Raw genomic sequence first — 11876 nt, 5'->3', positions numbered from 1 at the left:
GCTATGGCCCCAAGCTGACAAAATGTCCCACATACCATTTTTATGCAAATTACTGCTGCCATTATCAAAAAAAGACTAGGTCCCCCTGCACCCCCCGGAGATATACTTCTAATCAGTGTTTCTAGATTGGAAAAAATGTGTAGAAAATGACTAGCTATGGCCCCAAGCTGAAAAAATGTCCCACATACCATTTTTATGCAAATTACTGCTGCCATTATCAAAAAAAGACTAGGTCCCCCTGCACCCCCCGGAGATATACTGAAACTGGCAGTGACTGGTGATTGAAATGCGGTGCCTTTTTGTGTTTCAGGTCGAGGTACGTGAACTCCCCACGATCTACAGCAACCAGGAAGAGACTGATACCAGGGTGGTTCTGTACCTCCATCATGCTGCTACCATCGGATACAAGAACGCTGTAGTCAGAACACCGGACACAGACATCCTCCTGATCCTGCTCCACCATGCCCACAACATCAAGCTGACGGTGTACCTGGATACAGGGTCAGGGAAGCATCGCCAACTTGTCAACGTCTCTGAGCTGGCAGAATCCCTGGGAGAGGACTACCGTGCCACTCTCCTGGGGTACTATGTGTTCAGCGGAGAAGACTGCACCAGTGCCTTCAAAGGGAGGGGAAAAGTCGGGCCCTTGAAAAAGCTGGAGAAGAATCCCAGGTTTCACAGGGCATTCGGTGAATTTCACAGGGTATTTAGAAAAATAAAACTTTGTGTTAACGTCTGTGTAGACGGACCTTAATATGAGTCTATTATTTCGTAAAACTGTGATTATTTTGTAAATAAAGCACTAATTAGCATACTAGTATACCATAGACACATGTAATCATGTTATGAATAGTTCTATCATGATCTATGCCCTTCAAAACATGGGTCTAGACACCTTCATTTTTCAATTATCTGCAATATTGGCTGAGATATGTCAAAAATCGTTTTTTTGATAATGGCAGCAGTAATTTGCATAAAAATGGTATGTGGGACATGGTTTCAGCTTGGGGCCATAGCTAGTCATTTTCTACACATTTTTTCCAATCTAGAAACACTGGTTAGAAGTATATCTCCGGGGGGTGCAGGGGGACCTAGTCTTCCTACTAGACTATATATATATATACAGACTTGGCATTTAATCTGGAATATTTTTTTTGTGGGGGTGAACTTACTTTTCAAGATGACATAGAACCAAAAGTTCATTAGAATTATGTTGAAATTATTCTAGATTTTGTTAATGTGACCTTTAAAAGAAACAAAAACCACATTTGACATTTCGAAACAAATAAATTGATCCTTGAAAGTGATGTAAACTGATATCGAACTCAATTCCTGGACAGTACTGTGTTAAACTTCTGTGCGTTTTCCAGAAGTATCTCTTTATTTTGCAGATTAGCCAATAAAATTTTCAACAAAAACAAAAGTTAAATTACGACTGGGATTACGGACAGTAAAATTACAGTTCAGTACTTCGTGTAACCCCCACGAGCATTCAGGAGAGCACGTACACGTTGAGGCATGCTGTTCACGAGATATGCAAAGGTTTGGACAGGAATCGCTTGCCATGCAGTGACAATAGCCAGCTGCAATTCACGCACAGAGGTCGGCTGCTGGTCCAAGTGGTCGATTTGACGCGTTAATTCTGCCCACAAGTTCTCTATCGGATTCATATCCGGGGACATGGCAGGCCACTCCATATGCTCCACACCATGGTCAGCAAGAAAGTGTTGGATCATGCGAGCACGATGAGGCCGTGCATTGTCATCTTGGAAGACAAAGTTTCCTCAAAAGGCTGCACGAGCAAATGGAAGCAATGTTTCTTCCAGAATGGCCCTGTACTTGAACTGGTTCAGGTTTCCATTCAGAACAACCCGGTCAGTTTTGCCCCCTGCATGAAAAGCAGCCCAAACTGTCACCCCACCACCTCCAGCTTGGACTCTTGGCACTATACAATCTTTGTTGTAGGCTTCATGCACTTGTCTGCACACTCGGATGCGGCCATCTTGAAGATAGACCAGAAATCTAGACTCGTCACTGAAGATCACGTGATTCCAGTGTCCTGGCTGCCATTGACGGTGCTCTCTGGCCCACTGCAATCGGCGCTGGCGGTGTTGCCTGGTCAGGCGTGGCTTTCTCAGGGGACACCTGGCACGATAGCCTGCTTGAACCAGTCGTTGGTTGACTAGCCTTCTGGATACAGGCACATTTGTCAGTTGCTGCCACTCAGCCCTAAGCCGATTCGCTGACTTGGTACGGCCATTGCGGACTAACCGGTGCAGCTGGCGATCATCCCTCCTTGTGGTTCTGCGGGGACGTCCTGGCCTCGGTATTGGAGTTGGGACACCCCTCTGAGCATTTCGTTTCAGGATCTTTGACACCTGACCTTGAGTGATGCCATACTGCCGAGCAATAGCACGCTGTTTCATGCCGTAATTTCGTAAAGCCACCACTCCATGACAAACAGCATTGTCGAGTTGACGGACCATCTCCAGAGGAAGTGGCAATAACTTTTGGAGACGTGCAGCAGTTGTTTTCCACTAATACAGAACGCAACAACCCTTGTATACCCGACTGTGAAGCCAATCATCAAATGCACCTGTCCGTACATTTTGCCACGCCACCTGTGATATAATCCTGTTGTTGACTTCTTGCTGCGACAGACAATCAGTGACATGGTTCTTTTAACAAATAAATCACCGAAGTGTAAAAGAAACTCACCAGATTGATATACTGAGTTAAGAAAGTAAACCCAAGTCAAGAAAAAAAAAAATTCCATATTAAATGCCAAGTCTGTATATATATATATATCTATCTATAATTCCAGTAATCTCTGTATGTCTGTATGTCTGTGACCGCTGTTTCTCGACAACCACGGGTCCGATATACTTGAAACTTGCCAGGTATATTGCTGGGGACCCGAGGATGTGCCTTTTCAAGGTTTCATATTAATCGGACAAGTAGTTACCGAGCTATGTCCAAAAAACGATTCAACCAATCAGAGAGCAGCGAGCTATCACGTGTGCCGAACGTGGCGAACAGACTCTGCCTCGGACGGCACATTTGAGAGCGTATTCATTTATTTCACGTTGGCAAACTATGTTGCCGCTATGTTGGCGTTAAACTATGTTTTAAAACTAATTAAAACTAATTTGCGATTCTTTCGCTTTCCTGTGCGTTTGTGCACGCTATGGCGATTTCTTTACCAAACTCCGCAAGCCGTTCGCTTTGGACCAAACCATTTCATGTAAATAGAGGGGGGGGATTGTCACCGTACTCGCAAGCCGTTCGCTTTGGACCAAACCATTTCATGTAAATAGAGGGGGGGGGGGGGGGGGGGGGATTGTCACCGTACTCGCAAGCCGTTCGCTTTGGACCAAACCATTTCATGTAAATAGAGGGGGGGGATATAATTTTAGATATATATATAGTACGGGCATGCCCTAGTATTTATAATTTCGACAACACAACATAAACATATATATATATTGTTACGGATACGGAGGACGGCTCTCCCGTTAGCAAGGGGTGATTAGCCCCTTGTCCTGTTAAGCTGGCCGTCTCCCCGTTCCTAGTGCTTGTAACGCTATCCCACGGGATGGAACGGATCAGGGTTATGAGCCCAGGGTTTATCCCGAATACCTTTATCCGTCCCTCCACAGACTACGGAGACAAGTACCGCTCGAACCCCGGTTTGGATGGTCTAGTTAGTTGCCGAGCGGTTTTTAGCAACCCGACGTTCGAGCCATTAGCATTACCAAAGATTAACCCGATTCTCAAACGTTGGCCGAGTCGCGCCACGTGCACTCAATATGGAAACCTCTAAAGTGACCGAAAGAGCATGAAGAAGTAAAAACAAAGTAGGGAATAACAAGATTTATTACTATTTATACACACTAAGCAGAAAGGAAAAGAAAGATGATTTATAAGGCAATTGAAGGAGCAGGAGACATAGTGCAATGATTAGCTTATATATGGCAGTCTTAATTAATACCCCAAGACAACATGAAAGACGGACAAACGGGCACACTTACACGGGGGAATTGATGGCAGGAATCACTGGAGGGAGGAGAAGGTCCAAGCCGATGGCAGGGCAGGAAAGGTCCGGGCAATTCCACACCGTCGAGGTCCACGTTCCGTGCTCGAAGCGAACAGCAGCTGGCAGCTCCGCGTCTCCACAGCCGGCAATAGGGCCTAGAGGGTCTCGGCGTATTGCTCAGTATCAGCACCCCCTCACGTCTCGTTCTCTCTTGGCTGCTTTAGCTGGATCGCGCATCTGCCGCACCTCTCTCTCACTCTTCCTCGGACCTCAATCTTCTCCAAAAAGCTCATCTGCTCATCTGCTTGGGGAGCGTCCCGCAGCGGGTTATATAGGCCCCGCCCTTCACCCTTTGCGAACCTCCCCCAAGCGTTCTCTCTCCGCCCTCTCAAGCCAAACCCCTCGTTCTGGGTTGGATGAGCGGGGCCGACTTACTCCTCCCCTCTATGACGAGGTGGAGACCCGCCTTTCTTCTTCGTCGTTACCTCGTGCGTAATGGAGTCAAATGCAGCAAAGTGGACGGCAGATGAAAATGCAGCAAAGTGCCTAAAGAGTCAATTGCAGCAAACTGGACGGCAGATGAAAATGCAGCAAAGTGCCTAAAGAGTCAATTGCAGCAAAGTGGCAAACCTGGCACTTGGAAGCTGCCATGGGGCGTCGGAGGGCCTACTCTTATTTAATTCGGTGCAATGAAGAGTCAAACTAGTGGGAAACACATCCTTAACCTACAGAGAATAAGGGACTAACTATACTCAGAGGCAAAAGTTAGTGTGACATGGAATTTTTTCATTGGTAATCTTGTGAATGAATTTTTGGATTTGAACCAGAGAAAGAGTGTGTTAAAATGGTCGAAGAAACGCAACCAAGCAGTTGTTGTTCGAATTGCATGAAATTTGCAAGAAGCATGACATATTCGAGAAAAATGGCCAGCAATGTTCACTTTAAAAGGCCAGACAACCAGACGCTTATCATTTCCACTCAATGCAGTCTTAAGAAGTGCAGAAGTCAGAAAAACACCTCTATTCATCGTTCTGGAATAAGTTCGACATGCCACGCCTCGGGGAAAATGACAGATGGAGAGCTATAGGTATGCTTCAGTCTGGTACCTCGCAGCGTGATGTTGCTCGTCGATTCAACGTCCATAGAAACACCATTTGGCACAGCTTCACCGAGCTGACGGTAGGACACGTGTCTACAGGTGCACAGGTGAACGTTACATCAGGCCATGTGTTCTGGAAGGGGATCGTTTTGGAGGTGGGGGCGTTATGATCTGGGGTGGGATAACAGCTGCAGCAAGAACGCCAATGATTGTGATTGAGGGGAACTTGAATGCTGTGAGGTACCGAGACGAGATTTTGCAAATGGCCGCTTTACCGTTTTTGCAACAGAACGGCCCTAGAGTGACGTTTCAACACGATAATGCCAGACCACATGTTGCTCGAGTTGTACAGCAGTATCTTAATCAGAACAATGTTAATGTGTTACCCTGGCCTGCAAGATCCCCTGATTTGTCACCCATTGAACACGTCTGGGATGAAATGGAGCGACGTTTACGACGTCATCCGAATCCTCCAAAAACGCTGCAGGAACTCCACCAAATCCTTCCTCGGATATGGAATGATCTTCCCAAGGACTTTCATCGACGTTTAGTGGCCTCAATGAGGCGAAGGTGCCAGGCCTGCATCAATGCACAAGGTGGACACACTCGCTACTGACTGTGTGAACTTGCTTGTGAACCCCCTCTTGTGTTGTGGCTCATTTGCATATGCCAGGTGCACTGTTCTTATGAACTGTTGATCGTTACCATACCTTGAAACATTTGTCTTTCCATGTAATAACATTTCATTCGCGGCAGTAAAAGTTTAACACTGATTCTGTTTGTTGTTTGTGTGTCACAATAACTTTTGCCTTTGAGTATATTTAAAAGGATATATGGTGTCCTGTGTGTAGGTTTATGAAATGAACTAAGAGGACGAGCTTCGACCTTTCTTTACATTACGAGGGTCAGTTACACACAACAAAACCATACTTCTCACATTCGTTACACTTTCTCAAATTCGTTACACTTCTCAAATTCGTTACAATATATATATATACATATTTTAATAAACAGGAATTAAATTCCTGAGTGGGGCTAGTGTGGAAAATTCTGACTCAACCTGGGACTACGAACCCACGAACGTCATCACTTACGCGGTGTCAGCCCACTGAGCTATTGAGTCTCCAGGATATCCTCAGAGATTTCTCACACTAACACTGCGAGCTTTATAATGGCCGATGTCTTACGTGCCTGCTCGGCAGACCCCGGATGTGGGTGTATGTAAGTGTGTGAAAGTGCATTGAAGATAAACTCATCATATATATATATATATATATATATATATATATATATATATCTATCTATATTATAATAGCCGTAGATGATTCTGTCTGTCTGTCTGTCTGTCTATCTGTTGGGTGTCTGTCCGGGGTGTGGCTTACTCGGTTTGCAGAGTAGCTCCACCCATAGCTCCACCCATTCTGGGAGTGGCTATAAACAAATATCCACCATTTTATTAACTCGCATAGCTTTGAGTCCTGTTTTGTAGGCCCGTGGTGTCTTGCTCTCCCCCAGTTTTATTTCAAATCAAATTCGATAAATCATTTCATTTTTCACAGTCGCTAACATAGTTTTAGACTCGGTTGAAAAAAAACGGGAAGAAAATCCGATGAAAGTTGCCGTTTATAGAACGAAATGAATTCTCAAAGGCCTGTAACTTCAAGGCCATTGAGTCTCTCTCACGCCTTTATCTCCAATCTAACTCACCATATGATTTCATTTTTATCGATGGTTTTACTTTTAGACTCGGTGTCAGCAATAATTGAGAACAATCCACACACGCGGGAAAATGCAGAGATATATTTTTTAAAATCGCGTCATGGTGTATCATACACCGCCCAACATGACACCGCCGGCAATGTGTCGATATATATTAAAAATTCGCTTTTGCTTTTCCGTTATGATATATTACTATTTCGTTTGATGATAGTCGTCACAAAAACGTCAACAATGATGCCGACATATATTTCTTCGTTTTTATTTCATTCAACATATTAGCCGGAAGTAAAATATGTTTCAGGAAATTACCGAGAGATATTTCTTCGTTTTTTTTATTAGTTATGTGCGCATACACTTTAAATAGGTTTATTTGAAATCTTTAATTTTCCACAATATAATTTACTTGCCATTTATCATTTGATGATTACGAGACAAATTCCTCTTGAGGATCGTGACAATTCATGCGTTGCGTGGAAACTTCCATTTCCAAAATGAATGAGACGATCGATGAAGAACGACTCGGTGTCACCAACGCGGGAAAATGCAGAGATATATTTTTTAAAATACACCATATCACCGCACAACACCGCCCAACAGCCAACAAGTATCATACACCGCCCAACAGCCAACGAGTATCATACACCGCCCAACATGACACAGACAGCAACATGTCGACATTATCGCTTTTTCTTTAAACCGAGTGAACCGAGCCGAACCGAATACACCGCGTGAATTCACCGAGCGAATTTCAGCCAATTCCACCTATTTCTTCGTTTTTATTTTATTCGTTACCAGCAGAAGTACCCAGCGTTGCCGGGCGGGGGAGGGGGGAAGGGCACGTACACTTTAAACATGTATATACATGTGGGATGTGGGATATATACATGTGGGACATGTGTACGTGTGTGTACGTGTGTGTGTGCGCGTGAATATGTGTGTGTGTGTGTATATATGTGTGTGTATGTGTATGTAGGCTAACCCCCGCTCTAGCAGGGAAAATGGCCTTAAAATGCATGTTGTTGTTGTATGTGTATATACATGTCTGTGTGTGTGTGTTTGTGTGTATATGTGTCTGTACGTGTGTGTGTGTGTGTGTGTGTGTGTGTGTGTGTGTGTGTGTGTGGAGATGTATGGAGATGTATATATGTGTATATATGTGTATATGTGGATACATATGTGTATACATATTTGCATATGTGCATATGTGTATATGTGTCTGTACGTGTGTGTGTGTGTGTGTGTGTGCATGTGTGTCGATGTACGTGTGTGTGTATGTGTATATGTGTGTGGGTGTATATGTGTGTGTGTGTGTATATGTAAACATGGGCCGGTGTGTGTGTAAAGTGTGAGAGGTATTGGAGAGGAAAATGCAGAGATATATTTTTTTAAATCGCGCCATGATGATAAACGAAAATACACCGCCTAAAATAACAGTCGACATATATTTAAAATTCGCCATACACATCCATGCGGGAATCCCACGGGCATGGATGTGTGTGACATTTCGACATATTGAGTTACATGCTGCGCCTGCACATTCAGTTATATAAGATGGTTACTGGCAATTGATCACATCCACAAATGATGTAATCCACACAATTATGTACTTTACATAACGTTAATAGGAATACATGCCCGTGTAGATGGGAAATACAGTTTGTTTGAATAAATCACAAATATCAGAAGAAAGTTTTTAAACCATTTTATATAACTGAATGTGCAGGTGCAGCATCGAACTCAATATGTCGAAATGTCACACACATCCATGCCCGTGGGATTCCCACGGGTGACCCGCTAGTATATATATATAATCGTTAGATAAAATAAGACGCGGACGTAGCTTCAGGACGTCGATCTTTAATTGTCGACAAGCTTTCGACCAACAAAGGTCTTCTGCTAAGTCTACAAAAACAGCAGGCATGTATATCAGTCAAGTATGTATGGTGATATGTGTGTGAGATGTGTGATGTGTGTAGAAAATGCATACAGAAGGAAGAGCCACGCCAAAGTTCACTCACCAGCCCCAAGTTCAACGGAAGTGACCGTTTGCGTTACAGTTAGGGTGCACGTGCATATACAAATATAGAGATATACATACATAAACACACAAGCATATATTCATATCCCATTTATATTCATATAATATATTTATACTAGCGGGGTCACCCGTGGGAATCCCACGGGCATGGATGTGTGTGACATTTCGACATATTGAGTTCGATGCTGCACCTGCACATTCAGTTATATAAAATGGTTTAAAAAACTTTCTTCTGATATTTGTGATTTATTTCAAACAAACTGTATTTCCCATCTACACGGGCATGTATTCCTATTAACGTTATGTAAAGTACATAAATTGTGTGGATTACATCATTTGTGGATGTGATCAATTGCCAGTAACCATCTTATATAACTGAATGTGCAGGCGCAGCATGTAACTCAATATGTCGAAATGTCACACACATCCATGCCCGTGGGATTCCCGCATGGATGTGTATGGCGAATTTTAAATATATGTCGACTGTTATTTTAGGCGGTGTATTTTCGTTTATCATCATGGCGCGATTTAAAAAAATATATCTCTGCATTTTCCTCTCCAATACCTCCTCACACTTTACACACACACCGGCCCATGTTTACATATACACACACACACACATATACACCCACACACATATACACATACACACACACGTACATCGACACACATGCACACACACACACACACACACACACGTACAGACACATATACACATATGCACATATGCAAATATGTATACACATATGTATCCACATATACACATATATACACATATATACATCTCCATACATCTCCACACACACACACACACACACACACACACACACACACACACACACACACGTACAGACACATATACACACAAACACACACACACAGACATGTATATACACATACAACAACAACATGCATTTTAAGGCCATTTTCCCTGCTAGAGCGGGGGTTAGCCTACATACACATACACACACATATATACACACACACACACACACATATTCACGCGCACACACACACGTACACATGTCCCACATGTATATATCCCACATCCCACATGTATATACATGTTTAAAGTGTACGTGCCCTTCCCCCCTCCCCCGCCCGGCAACGCTGGGTACTTCTGCTGGTAACGAATAAAATAAAAACGAAGAAATAGGTGGAATTGGCTGAAATTCGCTCGGTGAATTCACGCGGTGTATTCGGTTCGGCTCGGTTCACTCGGTTTAAAGAAAAAGCGATAATGTCGACATGTTGCTGTCTGTGTCATGTTGGGCGGTGTATGATACTCGTTGGCTGTTGGGCGGTGTATGATACTTGTTGGCTGTTGGGCGGTGTTGTGCGGTGATATGGTGTATTTTAAAAAATATATCTCTGCATTTTCCCGCGTTGGTGACACCGAGTCGTTCTTCATCGATCGTCTCATTCATTTTGGAAATGGAAGTTTCCACGCAACGCATGAATTGTCACGATCCTCAAGAGGAATTTGTCTCGTAATCATCAAATGATAAATGGCAAGTAAATTATATTGTGGAAAATTAAAGATTTCAAATAAACCTATTTAAAGTGTATGCGCACATAACTAATAAAAAAAACGAAGAAATATCTCTCGGTAATTTCCTGAAACATATTTTACTTCCGGCTAATATGTTGAATGAAATAAAAACGAAGAAATATATGTCGGCATCATTGTTGACGTTTTTGTGACGACTATCATCAAACGAAATAGTAATATATCATAACGGAAAAGCAAAAGCGAATTTTTAATATATATCGACACATTGCCGGCGGTGTCATGTTGGGCGGTGTATGATACACCATGACGCGATTTTAAAAAATATATCTCTGCATTTTCCCGCGTGTGTGGATTGTTCTCAATTATTGCTGACACCGAGTCTAAAAGTAAAACCATCGATAAAAATGAAATCATATGGTGAGTTAGATTGGAGATAAAGGCGTGAGAGAGACTCAATGGCCTTGAAGTTACAGGCCTTTGAGAATTCATTTCGTTCTATAAACGGCAACTTTCATCGGATTTTCTTCCCGTTTTTTTTCAACCGAGTCTAAAACTATGTTAGCGACTGTGAAAAATGAAATGATTTATCGAATTTGATTTGAAATAAAACTGGGGGAGAGCAAGACACCACGGGCCTACAAAACAGGACTCAAAGCTATGCGAGTTAATAAAATGGTGGATATTTGTTTATAGCCACTCCCAGAATGGGTGGAGCTATGGGTGGAGCTACTCTGCAAACCGAGTAAGCCACACCCCGGACAGACACCCAACAGATAGACAGACAGACAGACAGACAGAATCATCTACGGCTATTATAATATAGATATTTATATAAATGACATATAAAGGTAGAATGAATGAATGAATGAATGATGAATGAATGAATGAATGAATGGGTTACGGTTAACAATTTGATTGGGTTGATGTTGGAACATGCTTTAGTCATCAAAATTTATGCCATGAGGGACTTTTGTCCGAAGTTTGTGTATCCAAAAGGACTCACGTTTCAGAATCGTGGTGTGTGATCGATTTGTGATTGATTCAATGGCAGAGATCTGAATGTCATTTATAGAGTGATCCGGTTGATTAAAGTGTATCGTGTAAGGTAGAGATTTGCCCTGACTGGTGTGGAAGTTATTGATTTCTGACCGGGTGTTATTAAATCGTGTGTAGAGTGTATTCTCAGTTTTTCCAACATATTGTTTGTTGCACTTTTGGCAAGTGATTAGGTATATGACCCATGTAGATTTGCAGTTCATATAGGAGGTGATGGGGAATTTTTGTCCAGTGCTAGAACTACAGAATTTGTTTCCTTCTAGTAAATGTTTGTGAATAATGCATTTGTTTGCTGTGCATTTATAGAAGCCAGGGATCCTAGTTTCTTTGTTGTGGGGCTGTGGGTGCTTTGCTTTTACCAAGAGGTCCCTGAGTGTCCGACCACGTCGAAATGATGTTAGTGGAGGTTGAGGAA

Source organism: Myxine glutinosa, chromosome 3 (assembly GCF_964187855.1).
Source record: "Myxine glutinosa chromosome 3, kmMyxGlut1.1, whole genome shotgun sequence".
NCBI lineage: Eukaryota > Metazoa > Chordata > Myxini > Myxiniformes > Myxinidae > Myxine > Myxine glutinosa.
The sequence above is the reverse complement of the archived record's forward strand: the minus strand, read 5'-3'. Positions refer to the sequence as shown.